This window comes from Parus major, chromosome 8 (genome assembly GCF_001522545.3).
Source record: "Parus major isolate Abel chromosome 8, Parus_major1.1, whole genome shotgun sequence".
Taxonomy (NCBI): Eukaryota; Metazoa; Chordata; class Aves; order Passeriformes; family Paridae; genus Parus; species Parus major.
Window position 1 is genome coordinate 27,400,611 of NC_031777.1, and position 20,915 is coordinate 27,421,525.

The following is a 20,915-nucleotide window of genomic DNA, read 5'->3' on the forward strand; positions in this document are numbered from 1 at the left end:
CTCACCAGTCTGGTATTTCATCCCTTTCTTGCCTGATTTTCCAGTTATCAAAAGAGTAGTGTGCATAGGAGGCAGTCTGTATGTACAACTATTTATATATGATTTAAAATAATTAAAACCTTAAACAGTGTGATTTCAGGGGCAAAGCTAGTCTTAGAGCAAGGATTTCAGTTCTAATCCTGGATGAATAATTAGCTGATTCTGATGTGTATTTATGGGGACAGCAGAGTTCCACTGGGCAGAAAGACACCAGCATAATGACAAGTGAATTCAAGTGTGTCCTCCTTGACATCCCAAATGTTGTAGGATGTCCCCCAGCTCTCCACAAGCACAGGAGAGCCCCCCAGACCAGTAACCCCTCTGGGAAGTGCAGCTGCAATGACGCTGCTCAGAGAAAAAAAGTCAATGTTTGGTTCCAAAACCATTTCTCAAAGGTTCAGAAAACACAAACACGGTGAAATTTGGGTTGTTTCAGGTGCAGACCCGCCAAACTTGCAAGCCACAAGGAGGAGAGCACACTTAGAAGTCTCTGTGTGGAATAAGAATTACTGGTTTAGCTCCTAAAATACATTAAATAAGAGAGTTTTGACTTGGAATCAATAGGAAAGCTCAGAAAGTTAAATACAGAACACCACAGATTATGCAGAAAATGATCCTTGAAAATTTTTGCACTTATGCAATACTGGAAGATTTTATCTTCTCTATGACTGGACCTCTTAGCTCATTAAATGTCAATATTTTGGTTTATTACTACATTTTATACAGCAGTGCTGAGCCCATAAATGTGACAGGGGGTCTGTGAGCAGCAGCACTGGGGGGTGGCAATAAAAAATATACAGCAGGGCACTGTGTCTTCAGTAAGGAGGAAAGTTGTTGTTCTTTACACAAATCTCAGGAGATTAAGCAATGGAAAAGTGTGTCAGACAGCAGGATTTCACGGTCCAGAAACTCAAAAATAAGATAAAACTCCAAAATCGAATTACCACTCCTGCCAATAAGCTATTACTGTGCAGTTATTAAATACACACAGACATTCCCATGACCACGTTGCACTGTAAATCACACTTGCAGACAGTTCATTTAATGAACAGTGTTAGAGTAGACAATCTGTTTGGGATTATATTAAATATATAACTCCACTTGCAAAGAAATGCATTCAGACCTAAACTTTCTTGCAATCCTCCCTTTAAAAGAGGAGAGGAGAACAAATCATTGCCAAGTGGCAGTTTTCAGTTCAGAAAGCAGCAAGTTGGAACCAAAGCTTAATTTAATTTAATAATAATAATTTACCTTTAAAGAATTTATCCTGTAAAGCTGAGTGATAGCCCAGAAGAAAAATACTCAGAATTTCACCTGAAGTTTTTAGTAATTAAAATATTACACTGTTGATGAAATTTCCTTGTGCTGCAGGAAGTGCTCTTGACTTGGCATGCACTTTGAGGATGTAAGCATGACACACAGCATCCTTCTAAGCTGCTCCTGTGTCCAAGACATTCCCAGTGCCTGGAGCTGGCACTCAGATGGGTCCTGCCTCATCCCCAAGCATCCTCCTGGCTTTTTCCCAGGGAGCCAGAACCTTCCTGGGGGTTTCCCTCCCCTTCTGCAGTCCAAGGCTTTGGGGTTGGTTCTCAGCACGTGCCCTGCAGCAATTGGTGAAGATGCCTGACCCAAACAGGCTGCAATCCCAATTCCCTGCTTTATGGGAGAGCTTGGCCACCCTCTGCCAGGGGCACCCTGTTGCTGGATTGGTGCAAAACCAGGAACAGAAGGTGGGAAAAGAGCCTTCCCCAGGGTGTGAGCTGTGCTGGAGGAGGTACCCCATGGCAACAGGGATAACGTGGATCCTGGAGCTGCAATGTGTGTTTTATAAGCAGAGGAGATTTAAAGGCAGTGCACAGCCTCATGCTGCAGGGGATTAGCCAGACTCCATCAGGATTTAGGTGCAGATTCTGTTGGAGAAAAGGACTGTGTCTTATCAGGGATCTGGGGGTTCTCTGCATTCTCCTTGGAAGCACCTGGTGGCCCCTCAGCCCTCATCTGCTACATCAGTTTTGAATTCAGTGTGGAATCAGGCTGTCCTGGCAGAGGGGTGTGATGGCATCAGCCCTACCCCTGCCAGGAGCTGAAGGTCACCAGCCCTGTCCCTACAGAGTGGGACAGTCCCACGCTGGCCCAGAAGCTTCAAGGACACCATTTCTGGGCCAAATAAATCAAGTTAAGGAGCATCTCCCAATGCTCAGCCAGATGGATCACTTGAATGACTAAACACCCTAATACATCTTTTTGAGAAAAGATATTGGCTTGTGCAATGAAACAGATAATTGACTATTCCATGGAAACTGTTAGGGCTTTACCTCTGGGATCGGCAGGAACCCATCTCTCTTGCTACAGAGGAAAACCAGCTCATCTTTGGGGTTGATTTTATTCTTTTTTGTTTTTTCCAGAGGAAGGTTTGGAACAAAAACCAAGCCCAGGCTGCTCTTCCCACATCAATCCTCGCTGATGCACCACGATAATCTGGGGCTGAGTGTAAATGCAGCAGCCCCATTGAGCAGTGCAAATAATATAGACTTCCAAAAAAAACATGGATAAAGGGTAACCTGTCCACCACACAGGCAGGTCATTAGGAAAGGAGCTCTTCAAAGTCCCCCATCCATTTCAGCAAACCTTCCCTCACCCCATCAACACCCTGATTCCAGTGTTTTCTCTCTGATCAGCTGCTACACTGATGGATATGGAAAATCCCATTTTCCTGGGCTGTGGTAGAAGGAGGTGATGGCAAAATTCCACCCTCACCCTTCTTTGGCTCTTCCCTTTTCCAACTACAACATCAGCACCACGATTTATAAAATTGTGGCTTTTTTGGGGTTTTTTTGTTGGTTTGTTTGGATTTTTTGTTGTTTTGTTTTGGGTTGTTGTTATTTCTTTTTGCTAATAATACAAAAAATGAATGAAATCCAGGTTATGGAGCTGTAATTCCAGGCAGAGCTCCACTGAACCCAAGGGCCTCTTAACAGTTTATTCCTGTGGTTTCTCAGGACACGAGCTCCTTGATGGAATTACAGTGCTGTCATTCAAGTCGCTTGTTATTTGTTCTGTATGTAAATAAAGGGAATGCATTTAAAGGGCTGCACTAATGTATTCAAATATTTGTAGATAATCCACTGTAAATCTCCAGACTGGAGGATTTTGCATAAATGCTTGAATCTGTAACAGCTAGGAGGGAATTCCAACTCCCTGATTGAGTAAATTACACAAAAAAATAGCAGGATGATTAGACCAAGCACATTAATATTCGCAGGAAGTTTTGTCTGTCAGCATTTAGGACTGAATTCAAGGGTTGCATCCGCCTCAGTATTTGTGTGGCAGGAGGAGAAGCCAGCCATAATCAGGGTGTAACAACACCACCAATACATATAATTTCATTGTTACAGAAGATCCCAAAAGGTAAGGAACTGGGCTGCTTATTGTATTTAGAAATATTTTTCAAATATATTGTCCAAATATCCCTTCTCTTCACATTTTGGGAAGTTAGAGAGAGGTTCTGACAGCCCTGAGCCACTCAGATCTCCCACAAATCGCTCCTACATTTATCTACCAAGAGAAGGCCCCTCTCCATCAGTAAAGGTGTTAATAATATATACACATATTATTAACTGCACTTATTTTCATTTCTTGCCCTGGAGTCATCATTAGCGAAGATTAAACACGCATAAATCAGTCTCTCCTAAATTAGTGAGCATCAGCAAATGTCACCTTGTTGAAATGAAAACTTATTTATTTATTTGCCTATTTCTTTATTTCCCCAAAAACTGGACAGTGTTGAATGACACACAATTGTGTTCCACCACTTTTTTTTAGCCAGGCCACTGGGCTGCACCCCATTAGCTTCTCATTCTAAAACAGAATAAACCAAGGTCAGGTCTGGAATTTCTTGGCCACCTCTCTTACACACTTTAATTTTCCTAAAAAATCCTGTGTGGTTTGGAAATCTTACGTGAAGGGGACCAAATTATAATTACAGCTACTTCTATATGTACTGTGCCAGTCACTGGAAGTTATACAGGTATAACAGAGGGAAGAGATTAGCTGTCAATATTGCAAATAAAAACTAATTAAGAACGAATGGTTTAATGATAGAGGCTCGTATTTCAACATTGCCAGTTCCTGCTATTTCATCACGAGTCTCTTGGAGTTTATTTGAAAGCCTTTCTCCTGAAATAAAGTGATTACATGAGTATCTCACCATCATTAACTAGAAGTAATTTCCCAGCCTTTCAGTTGCAGAGGAAGATGTTAGCTAAGTACACCTTCAAGGCTCAGAAATGAAAACATTCAACGTTTATTAATCTCAATTATTTTTTAAATAATTTTTGAGGGCCTGTTCACATTATTAAATGTTCAGGGTTGGCTACACCGAGCTAGCAAAAGTACCAGAGACATCCCAAATACCAGGAGACTTTGTCCTTTCCAGGAGGGGAATGCTGATGCTGTTTATTCATCACTGCTAAGTTTAGCACAGCTCCAGTCATGAAGTATTAAAAAATGTTCTTGCGTTGATTTGCATTTCTGATAATTATTTCCACGGAGCTGTGACCTCCAACACTGCCAGACAGAATTAGCTCCTCCAAAGGGCACTGGACAGGCAGGCATGGAGGGGTGAGAGCCGAGATCAGGCAAACAGAGTGGTTCCAAACACCCTACCTTGGGAAAAACATGGGAATTCAACATTATTCCAGGTTATGGCTGCCCAAATGCACACGTTGGGATAATCTAGGGAGAGAAGTGCACACATCTGTTCCCTGTATTGCATCTGCAGCACCTTGCCTCGTCTTGTCTACATTTTCTTGCTGACCCAGCTTTTTCATACACACAGATAATTAATGGGGGTTAGGTTCTGAAAGCCCTTTAGCTGCTGGACAGCTCAGACTCTGCAAAGTCCATTTTTAAGGGAACATTTCCCCACCTGCAGCCGCCTGGGGACTCTGTAATTCTGACTTTCTCTGCTGAGATCCTTTGGCCATCAGCAACACCCCTTTCCCTTTAGGGACTTTGGCTGGTTTTTAATGGGAACTGCCCACAAAAACCACCAGTGGCACCAACAGAGTCACGGTGGTCCCTTCCAGCAGAGAGAGGCTGGCAGAGCCAGGAAGGTCTGGAGTGGTTTTGGGTACAGTGGCCCTGTGCTTGCTGTTATCCCAGCACTATAATTTGGGACTGTCACGTAGTGGAGATGAGCTCTAAAATCTCTGGATCCCCTCCCTTCACACTGATGATAAAACTCAGCACGTTTGGTGCTGTGCTGACACGGGGCATTAATCTTGACACCCTCACTGGCTTTGTAGTGTTGATGCAGAACAACAGGAATATTGCAAAATTCACCAACATCAAAATATCATCTTTTAAATAACACTTTAAAAGTTAATTTGATATTTTTCTATCGAGTCTGAGAGAAGCACCTTTGGATACACCACTGAATCACCCCAGAACTGGGGCTAAAAGCGGTTTGGTTCTCGAACAGATCAATCCTCTTTCCCAGTCAGCACTGCCACAAACATTTGCTGTGGACCTAGGAAATACTGTTCCCATTAACAGCCTGACAATATCCTGTGAACATGTGCACACAAGCAGATTTTTTGGTGTGCTATTACCCTTGAGCATCAGCTGGGAGAACACACCTACAGACCGAGGCTCGGGTAAACAAACACGGGGTGCAATACAGAATATAAATAATGGGAGGAGTTGTTGTTTCCCCATTCCATGCTGGGATTTAGGGCTGGGATAAGGCAGTCTGCTCTTAGTCCCATCCAGCAGAGCCCTTCTATCCATAGAAATGATTAAAAATTAACTAGGCGAGGAAGACAGATCGACTTTATTGGGTACTGCTGAGATCAGATTAACATTCCTCTGACACAGGGGAGTTCAAAGTTCAGGTTCCTGCATTACTGGAAGTTTAATTTTTAATCTTTCTTTAATAGTTAAGGTCTAGAGGAGTGCCCTAGATAGGTCCTGCCCTGACATGAAGGAACCTCAGGCCATAAACTTCAGAAGCATGGATGATGGGCATCTGATGTTCCCCAAAAGAAGAGAGAGCTCTTGCCTGATGAACTAGAGGTACTCCTGGAATTAATCATGCCTCCATTGCTCTTGTTTTGACTAAACACATCATCCTGTTCCAAAGGACAAATGCAAGGGGTGAGAGACAAGGAGAGAGGGCTCAAGAGACTGCTGGGACTCTTCTGATCATACCTGGTGGCCATTGCCCGCAGAAAGGACCAGCTCTCAAAGCACCTTCACCTTCCCCCAGCTCAGGGACCACAGGAGCACATCCCCTAAGGAGCCAGGCTGGGAGAGATGGGGGTGTCAGCCTGGGAAACACCCAAGGTTCTGGAGACACCTTCCAGTGCCCAAATGGGCTGCAAGAGAGCTGGAGAGGCACTTTGGACAAGGGTGTGCAATGACAGGAGAAGGGGGAATGGTTTCACAGCGACATGGGGCAGGGTTAGCTGGGATATTGGGAAGCAATTCTTCCCTGGGAGGGTGGGCAGGCCCTGGCACAGGGTGCCCAGAGAAGCTGTGGCTGTGGAAGTGTCCAAGGCCAGGTTAGATGAGGCTTGGAACAACCTGGGATGGTGGAAGGTGTCCCTGCCCATGGCAGGAAGTGGAAATGGACGAGCTTTAAAGTTCCTTCCAATCCAAACCATCATTCCATGATTCCATGATAAAATCAACAAGTATTTGTGACCTACACTCATTTCTACCAACACTGTTATGTCCAGCCCCTCACTTCACAAAGACAGTCCCAGCCACCAGAAGAAACATTCTCTTAAAAACTTGGGATGTTCCACTTTTCTGCCACTATTTTATTGTCTTTACTGCCTTTACTGTGCTTCTTACAGTTGCTAAGAATTACTTAACATCAGCAAATACTAAGCAACAAATGTTTTACACATGACAAATCCTTTGCCTGTGGCGTTTTTAGAAGTTCACATTTTTTCTCACGCAGCAGAGCCTGGGTTAGACTCTCACATCAGCTGCTGCAAAGGTTCAGGAGAAATAAGGGACCCTGTCTCCCACTAAGCCTCACTCTCCTTTCAAAAACCAAATTGATTGCTCTTGGATGGGGATGGGGGACATTCTGTGCCTTCCCATATGGAGAGCAGATTCTATGTGTTGAACATGCCTGTGAGGTAATATTTCAGCTGAATCTACTGTCTGTCACATCTGGTATTTTGAATAATCGGTTAAGTGAACCGTAAATTAAATTAAGCCAAGCCAGTGTCATAAACCTAAAGTGCATTTCCAAAGGTTCTCCCATATGAAGAGGGAGTTGGCTTTAGAAGGCTTTAACATCCTGACTCTGAGAGCCTTAACTGCAAATAAATCAACAGCCTGTGTGCTTGTACCCGTGCAACAGCCCCCCAGAGTGGATTAAAATTCAATGGTTGCGAGAAAGTGACAACAGGGATGGATTTTCCTTCTTAGACACCTGCCACGATCGAAGGGCTCCTGATGGTGACAACCCTGGAAATGCCAGGGCAGAGAGGATCCTGGTGCTGCTGCCCTGGGCATGCCAGGTTGGCTCTGAAGGAGCAGGAGACACCGGCTGCCCTCTCCAGCTCTGGTGGCAAAGGATCTGCAGGAAAGGTGATGCTGTTTCACCTGCCTGACACGGGGAGGAGGGACTGGTGTCCAGAGAGCTTTTGGTTCTGCCCCAAACTTTCCTCCCATCCCCTGGGGCTGAATTGCTTCACTTTCAACCAAAAAGAAAACAACCCCACAGTCAGGGAACAAAAAGCAGCAGCTGATTTGTAAAGCTTGTCCTTGGGAATGCTCTCCACAGCCTCGTGAATACAACGATTTCAGCCAAAGGATTGTCTTTCCCTGCACCTCTCGCAGCCCTGAGCACCACATTTTACCAATAAAGGGCTAATGAACCACAACAGTTGTTCATATGTTTTCTTACTCCTTCTCCAAAATGTCACAATAAATCTATATTGCCGAGTAACAGCAAGCAGATGGATATTGTAGCTCGTAATTTGGCTTAGGTGTTCTCAATCAAGGCAGAGATTAATTCTCCCCAGTGATAACCAGCTCTCTCGTTTGTTAGGAGCCCATTATCGTTTTCTGAAAGGTTTTTCTCGGGACAAGGGTAAAAACCAGCTCTCTTTGTCCTATTGCTTTATCCATTACAAAGAGAATGAGGGATGGATCTCTGGAGACAAGGTGAGTTAACCACAGAAAATGACGTGGCAAATAAGCATGGAAACAATAGCAAAACATTCCTAGAAACACTCTTTGATGGAGTGCATGGATTCATGGAATATATCTCCTGTTGCTTTGTGAGCAGCTCAGGAATACTTTTGTCAGGATTATTTCCTCAATGAGACTGAGAAATAGATTAAAAAAACAGATCAAAACAAATGAAAAAGCTATTTTCTGAGACATGTCTTACAATAGCAAAAGGAACGTGTCCTTGTTTCTAAAACCTTCAAACTCAATAACAGAATAGGAAACCAAGATGGGTTTTACTAGCTGGGAAAAATAAAATGGAGACATGGTGCCATTTCTCATGACACAGAAAAGAACTAAAATTTGAAAATCTGACAAATAAAGTAAGCTTTAGTCCTGACTTCCAGACCCTGCCTTGTCCCTGGTCCTGCAGGAGAATTTACATTTCCTCACTGATCTCATCATTTCATTACATACTCCAAAAAACATCCCCTTAAGGTATTTGTTAGCCTTGAATTTTGTTTGCTAATGAGCTCCTAATTGTGGCACAGCAAGTTCATCAACTATTGCACTTCTATAAAACAAAGAGGTACTGCAGCTAATTATTTGTTAAACTCATTATCAGAGCTCTGCTACTGCAAAATTCTGTAGGTGTTAATTTTCCAGCTGGCATCCTGCTGCAGGACAGGGGCTGAGGACTTGAGCAGAGCTCTTCGAGTGATGAAACAGCAGTGAGAGAGGTTTTAGAGTTCCTGTATCTCTCACCACCTCCAATGGGGCCTTTCAGAAGTGCAGAGAAACCTCTGCACTGACCCTCGAGGGCACTGGGTAGGATCAGCACAGGTAATCGACGAGTTTTCACTCCCTGCACACTAAAGAAGAATATATTAGTGGAAAATTAATAGCTCTGTTGGTTATTGATTAACAGAAATGCTACAGTGCTCTTACGATTTCAAATTGCTCCTGATTAATGGAAGAGGGAAGGGAATTTAAAGAGTGATCTCACTGTTGGGAGCATCCCAGAGCAGCACTGACTGCAGCATCCCACACCTTGCCCTGCAAATGGGGACCACCCAGGCCTGACTCCACAGGGAACCTGAACTGCAAAATATATTTCTGTATCAATCCTGGGGCTAAGACACTGCAGGGTTCTGCCCCAATAGATAATTGTAATTCTTTAATCTGCTGGGTGAAGGTTTTGCTCCCTTTCCTGCCTCACTCTTACTGCAGGAGCTCAGGTGTCTGGTGTGAGCCTCTAACTGGGGGGGATCCATACCCAAAACCATCATTTTATCCACTGTGGTGGGTAATATTTGCTCCTGTCCATTCCCACCCTTTCTTTCTACTCCCTCTTCTAGTGTATCAAGGTTAAGGAATAATGAATAATCAATAAGGCCATGTCTCCACCAGAGAAAAATGTTGCAGCCTGAACATGAGAGCTGAAGAAGATTTAAATACAGTTTTGTGCCATCCACTCCAGCTTTGCTAATATGAGCTGTGAGTCAGCATCCTCTTCTAAATCACTGCAATTGCCACATCCTCCAAGAACGAGCCCTGCAATGCTCCCCACGGCCCCTGGGAGCTCAGGCTTCTGGGAAGAGGCAAAAGCCAGGACTGAAGGAAAAGAATTACTGACACTGCTCAGGCACTTACCCAGCAATGGCACCTCTTAAAATTGTGCATTTTGAATCAGCAAGTCCCTTCCAAGGGATGCCTGCATGCAGAGAAGCCAAGCAGAGCGCCTTCCAACACTGGCATTAGTGTTATGTATGAATATTTATTCTATATATTGAACAGATAAACCACTAGAACTGTCTCTGTGGAAAAAAGGAGAATTAGCTCTCCACAACTGCACATTATGCTGCAGACTGAAATGTTTTGGAGAGAGGGAAGGTGTTTCCAGTTCTGCCACTGACCTGCTCTGGAAGTGAGCAGGGTCTTTGCTCCCTGAGCAACAGGTAACAAATCTGCCCTGCAGTGAGGCAAAGAGACCAAAAAAACCTTGTGACTCTCCAAGGTAAAACTATTCTACTCCAAAATCACATTGCTATGCAGCACTCACTCCTCTGCCTATTTAAACTGAATGTGAATGCAGGCTGCTATAATCTTGTATTATAAGAAAAACACTAAAAAAAACACCCAAAAAGACACAGCAACCTCTACTACAGATACAATCAAAACAGCCTTTAATTATTTGCAGGCAGTACTTTGCCACGTACCACAGTTATTCATTTATACTTAAAAAAAATAATAACCCTACTCTATTTGATAGTTGGTGATACTGAATTAATAATTTGAACAAGTCAGGAGGAAGTTAATGTAATCCTCAATTTGCTTTACATCTTCAGAGTCACCTACGGCACTTTACAAGGCAGGTAATATTATCACAGCTGGACACCTTGGTAATCTTCTGAGCTCTTTCTCCTTTTCAAAATAAATGTTACAGATTTACCTTGATACTGCTAAAATAGCTGTTCATTTACTTCAAGAGATGAAAGAAAACAGGTGAATTAACAGAACCCCATCACACTGCACACAAATTCCAGCAGGGCACAACACAAATGGGAGGTCCAAGGCTGCAGATGGACCAGCCACTTCTCCCTTTTTAAGGGGAGGTTTGGATCCAGCTCCTCCAGCCTGGCTTTTTGTTTGCCCTGTGATCCAAAGGATTTGTAGAAGATGGCAGATGCTCCTTAAGAGCACCTTACTTGCTACTTGGAAACCTCAGCTTGACTCTTTGAGGCTGAAACTGAAAAGAGAGGTGGCAAGGACCCCCAAATTTAACTCTTCCTCTCTTCAGTCTGGCGTGCACACTCGGGGAACTTAATGGACTCAAAACACCAAGACTAGGATGGACTGCAGGGAGCCACTGCCAGCTTTCTGTGTCCAAGGAGACAAATGCTTGATTTAAACCAGTACAAATTATGGTTTTTCTACAGAGGACAGGTGTGAGATTTGCTGTCAGCTGGGAGAAATCCTGCAGCCATCAAGTGCCTGAGCAGCACCCACTGCACCTGCCCAGGTGGGGCTGCTCATCACCTGCAGCACCTCCAGCTCCTCATGACCCCAGCAGTGCTTTCTTCTGGGCACCAGCTAAAAGAACTCCTAGTGTACCCCACAGAAAAACACTACTGAAATAAATCTCAAGGTATTTGGTGATTCTATTTATGCCCATGTTGCCTCCCAGCACCATCCAGGACATCTCAAAGTCAGTCTCACATGAACATTCCTCTCATTGCTCTTTCATTTATATGGGATACTGTTGCCTGCTCTTTAAATAGAACTTTTTTTAAAAAATCAAAATATATATAAGACTCATTTACACACATTTACATATCAGAAAAGCCTAATCAAAACCTCCCTGATTTCCATGTCAGCTGTCATAGATGTTTTAGCAATCAGCAAGCTTATATAAAAAATAAAACCAAAACATATTTGTCTTCTTACATAAGCTGTTATAGCATTATAAGTAAAAAGTTAGATATCTAAATGACACTGTAGAAGCTGTAAAAGATGGAATGATTGATTTCATAATGTTTCCAGGAATTATAAATAACCTTTAAGTGTCTCCACTGCTTTGATTTGCATAAGCAATTGAGAGTTCATTAAGTAGGGATTAAAACAAAGCTGAGGCAGGGCTGGGGACTTGGTCTGAGCAAGGACCTGGGTCAGTCATTGCTGCTGCAGCCTCAGCTCTCCCAAAAAACTGCTGCAGATCATGTTGGTTTTGGGTGGTGAGGTTTTGGTAGTGGGGAGCTGTTGCCAGCCTGGATCAACCCAGCATGGATTCCCCAGGATCAGCTCTGGGGTTACACTGAAAATCTGTGAAAGCTGGGAAAATTATGTATAAACCAGGGTGTGTCAGCTGGAAACACTGTGGGACCTGCACAGGGACTTTACAGGACCTCCAGTGGAACGTGGAATGATGGAATATAATCACTAAAGCTGGAAAAGACCTCCAGGACCACTGAGTCTGACCTCCAAAATCACTGAGTCCAACTGCTAAAACTTCTTAGGGCATTCACAGGACTTCCACAGAGAATCCCCCCAAACATTCCAAGCATTTTCCACCACTGCCAAGGCTGGGATTTCCCCTCAGTGAGCACCCACACAGCATCATAAACACACACAAACACATGAGATTTTGTGGCCTTTCCTGCCCCTGTAAGAAATGAGAGGCTTTTGTTCCTTTGGCTCTGAGCTGCAGCTCCAGGTTGTGGTTATGGGGCATGAAAAGGGAGGGTGGGAGCACAGAGAAAGGAATGAAGACAAGGGAAGATAATTGAAAGTACCAGTGCACTAGTTATGTTGCATATATCTAAAGTAATTAGTATTAATAAGCTGTCAGTCAGAAGATGTAGTTGTTAAAAGGCAGTTTCAATGGGGGAAAATGATAATTGAACTCCTCCATGTATTTGTCTGTGTTATTTATTCTGCTGTTTTTTCAGTTCACTGCAACAGGTTCGTGTTTAGCAGAAGTGAAATTGAAGAAGTAAATGGAGTTTTTTTGTTTATTAACTAGGAAAAAAATTAACCTCTGTTGCCCTGAGCAGGGCCAGCCATAGGAGGGAGGCTCAGGGAAGGTCAGTGGGTCAGTTCAGCACCTGGTTCTCACTCAAACCACAATGTTTTGAAGCTACAGCTTTGTATTAATTCTGTTTTGATATATACACTTGTTCCTGTGGTACCTGGCATGGTTCTGCTGCCCCTTTATTCTCTACTAATTCTCAGCTGACTCCAGATGCTCTGTCTCATGATTTAACACTGCAGTTCCTAAAGCTGGTCAAATCACTTGCACTGAATAACATATCCAATAATTCCCTTCCTTTTTTCTTTTTTTTTTTTTAATTTTTCAATTGTCTGCAAGCAGTTTACAGCATTTCCCAAAGCATCTGTAATGAGAAATTAGTCACTAAATATTTTATACAAATAGTAATTTAGGCAGTATCTCGATCACAAGCACTTTGCTGCGGATTCAGCTGGGACAGAAGGATTTGGATTGGATTTGTGCTTCTGACTGTAAATTGGCCACATGGATTCAGCTCTTTTCCTCTGCTTTGCAAAGCAGCCCTCATGACAACATTGGGGTATTCCAGGCTCCAGCATTCCAAGTGCAAGTTGGACTTAGCTGTGACTGCTCTGGAATATCCCCAGCACATCACCTGCACTGGAAATATCCTTAATGCTCAGAGCTACATAAAAATATCCCATCCCTATTTTACACAGCCTGATTTGACTTTGGCTGCAGGGAGGAGATCCTGACTCGCAGAGAAATCCTGAATTTTACCCCCAATGTCAAGAAACCTGGACAGAGAGCCTCACTCAGGTGAATTTACATACGAGGAAGTTTTGGTGCCACTGGCACGGGTTGCCCAGAGAGGTGGCAGCCCCATCCCCAGGAACATTCAGGGTCTGGATGAGGCTCTGAGTGACCTGATCCAGTTGGAGATGTCCCTGCTTATGGCAAGGAGTTGGACTAGAAGGCTTTAGATGTTCCTCCAAACCCCTTCTGTGCTTGCATGTGCGTGGTTCCTCTCAGGAGCTCCTCCAGCACAGTCCCCTGCCTCCCATCGCTCCTCACATCCCAGTGGAGCACTGGGAGTTAATGCCAACACCAGGAATTTCTCTTCTGTGTGTCACATACATAAGAAATGCAGCTTTTTTTTGGTCACCTGCTGAATTTAAGGAATCTGTAAGTAATAAACCCTTGGCAGCTTGGCACAAAGGCTGCTCTGACTACTGCAACCCATTTTCAATTCTGACTTTGTACAATCTCAGAGGAAGTAACCAAAGGCCTCCTTGGTCTGGAATAACTCCTGGTATCAAAATGAAACATTCCTGACCTGGTACCATTCCAAATGAGGGATAGGAGACATTTTCTGACTCAGGCTACTAAAGGAAAAATAAAATAGACGACACAAGGATGAAAAATGGGAACTGGGACGCTACCAGAGCCCTGCTCCTGTGTCCAACACCCTGTGTGGTGGCCAAGGTGTGGCTGCAGGGAGGCCAAACCTCTGGCATATCCCATCTCTCCTGTGGCCTGACGTGACTAATTTGGATTGCCACAGCTGGAGGTTTGTTTGGGAATGCTGATTGTTTCCTAAGTGTAAATGATTGTGATCATTTGTTGCAGTGGCTGAGCGCGAGGCCCTGCGTCGCGCTCGGCAGAACGTGAGAGGCTCAATCCATCTGCACCTTCCTGGAATGCCCTAAACCCCAGCCCAAAGCCACACACTGAAAATGGGCCACTGGAACCATCTGGGACCTCCCTCTGGTGACTCCTTCCTTTCCTCCTCCTGCCAGCCTCCAAGGATAAAATTCATGATTCTGGTGTTTTAAAGGACAGGGAGGATGGACGAGGAATCCGTGGCCTTTCAAGGCTTTTCACCTTTTCAGGAGGGAATATTTGCAAGGAGCTTTGGATGGGGAAATTTTGTAGTCATTAAATGTCCCAAAATTACAAAAAAAGATCCATCTGAGGCACAACTCAGCTCATTTTCAGGATGCATGGCTGCTCCTCATCCTCCCCACCCCATCCTCACCACCCCCTGACAAGAGCAAGAGACTCCCAGAGACTCCCCAAAAACTGCTGGGTTTCCTCTCCAGCCACTGCTGACACAGGAGCTGACCCCACCTCTGGAGCCACAAATCCAACCCATTTTCCAATCTGCTTATTTACACAGGGACAAAAACGATTTTCTCCCAACCAGGTTTTCTTGTGTCAGTCACTCAATGTGTTCCTGTGGTTTTTTCCTCCCTTTCTTATTACCTTTTCTGATAGTAAAAACATTGCAGATGGGCATCAAACTGTGCAAAATGTAAATTATGATTGGCTAGAGTCAGAACATAAAAAATAAGTTATTTAGATGCTTTTATTTTTTTTTTTTTTCCTAAGGACCACAGCACATATGGCATGCTAAAAAAATGTCTCGTGTTCATTAAGGCTAAATGAGACAGGTTAGAGAATCATGGGCACCAAATGGAAAACTTGGGGAAAAAAATGCTGGCTGGCAACTCATTCTGCTGATAATATTTTTTGGATGTTTCCCTCCTGCCCTCTCTCCCTCATTTTTTTTTAAACTGCAAGGACATTTTTGCAAATATTTCACAAATATCTGATGGCTGTTGCTTAGGAATCTGTCCTCCCCGCTGTGCCTTCCTCATTTGAAGGTCATAATCTTCAGTTTGTGAAATCATAATTATCTCGCTAGCCAGTAACTCTGATGTCACAAATGGAGGATTATGATGACTTCAATGAAAAAAGCAGCAGTGGGAGAAAATGAACCCAGCCACAAGAGCTTGGTTCCCTCCCCACCCCTCCAAAAAAAAAAAATAAGGATGTAGCTGAGAGAAATATCAGCAGAATGATCTCCAAATAGACTGCATGGCATCAGTGCCTTTTTCAGAATATGAGGTTAATTTCTGCCCTGTGCCAGTTTAATGCAGACTTCCCCTTTATTTTAACACATAGCAGGTCTTCTATTTAATGTAATAGCAGAATCTTGCTACTTCTTGTGGAGCTCATACAGAGACCTCAGAGTTCTTCCATAAAAATGAAACGAGCCTCCCTGTAGCACTCAGGAAAATAAAATGGCCAAGATTCACCACAAGGTCACCTAAACCCAGGGCTTTACTACTGCCAGATAATTCGGCACTGTATCAAAAAATATGACAAATAAACACTGTCTGTCAGATTAATAAAGTATTTAATGGCCAACTCTCCTTATTGCTTTTTATTAAGCACCCCTGCCAACATAATGCTAAAAATTCTTTTGAATTTTGACTGGCTTATTCAGTGACAACTTCCCTCCCCAAAAAAATCACAGAATCCAAAATGGGTTGGGTTGGAGGGGACTTTAAAGACCTTTTGGTTCTGACCCCCCCTGCCATGTGCAAGGATACTTCCACCAGAAAGGGAGTGAATCTTCCACTAAAAATGGGGAAGGAGACCACAGCAGAGCTGGGACCATCCTGATGCATTTCCCAGACCAAAAGACACACAAACCCCAGACATTATTTAGTTGTTGGAAACAGGACTGGGATGGCAGCACTGATCTTCCTCCAGGACAGACACTCTGGGAACATGATTCAGCAATTCTGAGTGTTATTATTCTGAATAAAGCTATCAATGTTTCTCCTGAGGAGTTTGGAATACGAGAAGATTTCTACTGTCACTATAAACGCTAGTACAGGTCTCCTGGGCTTCAAACAACGTACATTTCAATGTTCCTGCCTGCTTGAATGAGACATTTAAAGAGCTATACTCTGAATTCCTGATGTTTTATAAAAATATGAACTAATAGTGCAATGACACAATTCTAGTGTCACTTCCCATTGCTGCTCTCCACGTGCAAAAGCAGCGGCGCACGGGGACCAAAGGTGAATCTGGGAAACGCGATGGCTTCTGCCACAGGCATCAGAACAAAAGTACCAAAAGCTGGAGGTTTGGGAGGGTAGGGGAAAAAATGCAATTCCCTGATCATAACCATGTTCCCTGGCACTTGGCTGTGTAACTCAGAGGGGAGTAAGTGGCAGCAATTGCACCCTGGCAGAGGAGGAGCCTTCCAAAGGCATCTCACAGCAGCAGCATCCTCAACTTCCCGGCTGCGGAATTGGGCAGAGAGCACTGGGGGAAATAAAAGCACAACAGCTGCAGTGCCACAGGCCCCTGGCCCACGGAATATGTTAGGAGAGCACGGCTCACACCCACCGCTCTCCATCATTAGGAACAACATATGGTGGGTTGGTGTTCGTGCTGCCTTTCTCTGCCCGCCCCGCTTCTGCTCAAGGTGTAAGTAAATTAGGAGAGAGGAATGCTGCACACGTGAGCAGAGAACTGCAGGGGGAACAACCATATGGGGTCAGGAGGATGTGTAAATTCTTTGCTGCCACATCTTCATCAATTCTAAAAGCTCCAAAGGCACCGAAAAATTATTCAGTTTTGCGTTTGTGTGGCCAATGCCTTCCTGTGGTTTTTTTTCTGTTCTTGCAGTAGCTGAGACTCCCCATCATTGCCATCGTTGGTGTGCTGGTTTCACACTAATTGATATTTAGTAAAGAAGTGTCCACCCCAGGGCAGGAGGGAAAAAAAAAACACCCACAGAAATAATTTTCCTGAAAAAAGCTGCTAAGAGCTTCCTCTGTACTTAAAAAAAAAAACAAACCAGTAACTAGCTAGCTCTAAAAATTGACATCCTATTAAACCATTTAAAAGCTCAGCCTGCCTCTGTAAATTCCACATCTTAAAAACAGGCAAGCCCAGAAGATCTCTCTCCTACTTCCAACCTCAAAAAGTAACTAAGCTCCCCAGTGGGGCTGGCCCTGCTCCACAACAGTAGCCAAGCAAAAAACAAAAAGCCTGATTTACCCTCCTCCTAATCCATATCTAAGAACAAAAAATAAGTACTCTAGTGACTTTAGCCAGCGCTAAACCCACCACATTATTTAATGCATTAACCAAAAAACTCAAATCAACAAACCAAGCCCACTAGAATTGGTCACACACTCCCAAAGCACAACACCACAACATTTGCAAACAATGTGACAACAGCTGGGATGGCTCATCCAGCCCCCAGAGCACCCCACAACCTCTCCCTGTGCATTCACAGCACAGAGGTTTGTGAAATCAGCCCAAATCCAAACTGCTGTCTTTGAGACAGCCGAGACAGGGTCAGACAAACACCCTGGACTGTGCAGGGTGCCCAGAGGTGGGTCCTGGAAACACCTTTCCCATGGGCAGCTCGGCAGCAGCCACCGCTGCCACTGAGGATGGTGGGCAAGGATGAGCTTGAAACAGCAGGAAAAGCACAGGGATGGGGTAGGACAGGAGTGCAGAGAGAGGCACAGGCTCACAGCACTGCACAGACATCAGCTGGGACAGCTGTGGTGCCAGGATCTGGGGAACGGCAGGACCAGCACCCATGGGGGCACTGGGAACGCTGCGGCTCCACGAGAGGAAAAAAAAGCAAAATCTTCCATTCACCTCTGTCCAAAGCAGGATTGTGAATTTCTCCTAACATTTAGACTGCTTCTGATGCTGTGAAAGGTGGCATGAGAAATGCCAGTGCTGCCAGAGGACTGGGGATGGTGACAGGCGCTGCTCAGGAGAAGCGGCACAGGGTTTGGTGTCACAAATGTGGAGTTAACCTTTGTCACCTCGTGTTCAGCCGACTTCCCCCCTTAATGAAACAGCTTGATTTATGTATGAGTCATTTGCCTTCATAAGAAATTTATTAAATGATCGTCTCTTCCCCTTCCCCCTCCAGATTTGTCACTTGGAAGGTGGTGACTGGAGCTGGAACCCGCGCTGGAGCGTCACCAAACGAGTTTGAGCAACCCCACGTGTTCCCATTCTCTGATCAGAAGGGAGCACTCCCAGGACAAGGAAAAGTCCTGGTGCTGCCTCTGGATGCTGCTGGCCTGGCAATTGCAGATTATTTTTGCAAGGCTTAACAAGAGCTGGGGAGCAGCACAACCTCAGTGTCTGCAATGGGATCTGGCTCCAAAGCTCCATCTCGGTTCAGCAAACGAGAAATCCAAGGAATTCAGTGAGGAACAACTCCATGGCTTGTGTCAGACATGTTTCAGTACACTGCTGAATCAGATCCTAATCTCCCACTCCCTTGGCATCCCAAAACATGAAAACTGTACAACCATGCCAAGAATATGCTATAAAAATAATTGCTTTTAGTTTTAAAAACCAAGCTGTAAAACACCCATAGAGTTGCAATTGGTCTTAATCTCTCTGCAAGTGTCATTTTACATTAGGCCCTTGCTCTTCATTCACAATTTGAATCAAAAAAGTACTTCTGTTTTAATTAGTTTTATAAATTTGCTGAGCTAAATGAATACAGCAGTAAAATCAAAACTGCAGAAAATGTGTGTAATCTCAGCAAACTGCGTTACTTCTGGAACAAATTGTAAACCTAAAAATTAATTAATTAAATTTATTAATTAAAATCATTTGAATTAAATTATTTGATTAAAAATATTTGAAATGCCAAGACATGAAAACTGTGAATTAAACTGCCACAGAAAATCTACAGCTCATTTTAATAAACCTCAATAGCCCCAGCTACAAAATTCTCTGCTCCAGAGAAATCAGCTGGCGTGTGGAGACCAGCAGTTCCCACATGGGCAAAGAGAGCAGAAGAGTTTTAAATTCATTTTGTGACACCAACTGGAGACTTTTGTTCTAGATGATAATCTTAGTTTTCTCAATACCCATTATAGGCAAAGCATGACTTAAACTACACTTCTTTCCTTGTGATGGCTCCGTGTCAAAGCACTGTGAGTGATGGATTAGCAATATTTGGTTTCAGCTTCCAGGGCATTAATAATCATAGGAAATAGCTCTTATAAGCAGGGTTTCTTTGCCCACTGGCTGCTCTGCAGATTGCTAGGACAAAACCAACCTATAAATGCAGAAATTGTATTTCAGCTCTGCCAGCTGGCCACACCTTTGTGCACCTAATTCCTTCTACTTGGGCTTCTCAGTAGGAAAAAAACCCAAAATCCTAAATTGAATACATCTTAGGAATATCAATTTAATTAAGAGGGTGACAAGAGGAGATAAAGGCAGGAGGGTGTTTATTCCCAGACTAAATTTCTACCTGCTCTGCACTGTGTCCATGTATTGGTGTGTTCTAGTGGGGAAAAAAGCTGTGCAAGCTGTGCTGTGTCCTGGAGGACAGCAGCACCACAGGTACCTGTGTGAGCCCAGCACAGGAGACAAAAATCTCACTCTGAGCTGCAGGAAGGGGAGCAGATGGTGCAAACATTCACACAAACACACACACAAATTCACACTTTTTCACCAAGTTACTTCCATGCTTAAGCTGAAGAGGGTTATGGCTGGAGTTTGTCATTCTGGATTCCCCATGGAATCGGCTGGGGAAGGACTGCAGCAGGTGAGGAGCTGTGGTGGAACAGGGAGCCACACACAAACTCAGCCACAGCTTCTCTCCAGCTCACTGAGCATTTCATGCACATCCCCAGAGCTCCTGCAGACCCCATGGAGCTGCCTGCTGGCTCCAGTGTGGCCCCACACACACAAACAGCAGCCCAGCACCCACAGATGCTGTATTTAAGGACATGTATGCAGACGGTTCTCTAGAAATCACACTCTATAAATAAAATATGTTTAATAACCCAAGAAAACCAAACAAAATAAATAAACCATGCTACTGACTGGCAACCTCCTCTGCAGAAGAATCTGTGGAACACTTTCCAGGGTTTCCAAAGGGCCTGCAGTCGAAATATTCTGCATGATACTGTGCTGTTCTTTAAACAGCTGTGATGGTCCACATGGTGCAGCAGCTGACAAACTCCCTGCTGGACAGCTCTCCTGCTCTCCAACCAAACCAGCTCAAACGTCAGCTGGAGTCAGTGCTCCATTTAATAACTGCAAGGTATGATTTATTAGAAAAAAATAATGATGACTGTGTTTTCTCACTGCTGGGAGTCAGCGTGGTCCTTGTGAGGTCAGGAATGCTGTGCCAGCTCATTGCCCAGCCTGGCAGATTCCCCACAGACCATTAAGGGAAGCAGGGAAGCCTGAAGTGCTGAGTGATGCTCTCACAGCTTTATATTTCACTTCTGGGTGCTCCTCTCACCTGCAGAACGGAGTGACATGAGTCACACTGAGGTCTGAGCTTATTCTGGGTTTATTTCCAGCTTTG

The 20,915-nt window shown here is 44.1% G+C and overlaps 1 protein-coding gene and 1 long non-coding RNA gene across 2 annotated transcripts in view; one reads left to right on the plus strand and one right to left on the minus strand.

Moving 5' to 3' along the window:
- DAB1 (DAB adaptor protein 1) overlaps positions 1-20,915 on the minus strand; it is a 208,927-nt gene that overhangs the window by 180,021 nt on the left and 7,991 nt on the right. The window lies entirely within an intron of this gene.
- On the plus strand, positions 6,002-7,943 carry LOC117244815. The gene is made up of 2 exons (XR_004498604.1): positions 6,002-6,114; positions 7,486-7,943. It is a non-coding gene; the product is annotated as an uncharacterized LOC117244815 (long non-coding RNA).